This window comes from Hypomesus transpacificus, chromosome 15 (genome assembly GCF_021917145.1).
Source record: "Hypomesus transpacificus isolate Combined female chromosome 15, fHypTra1, whole genome shotgun sequence".
Taxonomy (NCBI): Eukaryota; Metazoa; Chordata; class Actinopteri; order Osmeriformes; family Osmeridae; genus Hypomesus; species Hypomesus transpacificus.
This window is the reverse complement of record NC_061074.1, coordinates 11,608,002-11,608,898: the sequence shown is the minus strand read 5'-3', so window position 1 is coordinate 11,608,898 and position 897 is coordinate 11,608,002.

Sequence of the window (897 nt, the reverse complement as noted above, 5' to 3'; positions counted from 1 at the left end):
ACATTCCCTTTCATCTCAATGAGCTGCAGATGTCATGACGTCATTCCACGGTTCGAGGATTGGCTGGGCTGTCCCATCTGCTGGTTTTGGAGAGGAAGTCAGTGCCAAGCAAGTTGACAAACAGAGAGGGCTTTGACTTTATTCGTGTCCAGTTTGGATAATTGCTTTAATAATAATGTCTTTATTGAATTGTTCATAAAACGTCGAGTTAGTTTCCGGTTAGGGTTAGGGAATCGGCAGTCTGAATGAACTAGGTTGAAACAGGGTGTATAGCCTAATAATCTTTTATGATCAGAAATAAAAGTGGACTTATTGTGACAAGACTATTCATGCAATGCACAATCACAATCTACAGACAATTTAGGTTCAATTAATATGTTCAACATAATGACAAATGTAGTTGCTTAAAAAAAAAATATTAAAGAGACGGAGGACCAAAGTCCAGCTCTGCGGCCAGTTAGTGAACATGTCTGGGCTTGTTAATTACATAATTTGTGTACAGTTTGTGAACACATAGCATATGAAATAAACAGTTTGCTATGATCCTTTTAAACTTATTTTGTTTCCATTGTGCATGTCTATTCATACATTGATTCATTGATAATTGTTAAATATTGTAGCCTATTTTCTCTGTATTTATTAATCAATATGCTCGTTTTGGTTTAGATCCACAGACGCAAATGTCTGTCTAGTCTTGTCATGGGATTCATAATTAAATTATATTATACCCTGACAACGACAGATATCTGGTTCTCTGGTCTAAGTGTTCAAGACTTCCGGAATAATTCCTTCATCTCATGTGCTGCATGGTGGGAGCAAGGCTCTTGGACATCTTTTGCCCATCTAGTTTTTACATGCATTACTATACTGTTGTTATTCTCGTCTGCGTAGAGGCCT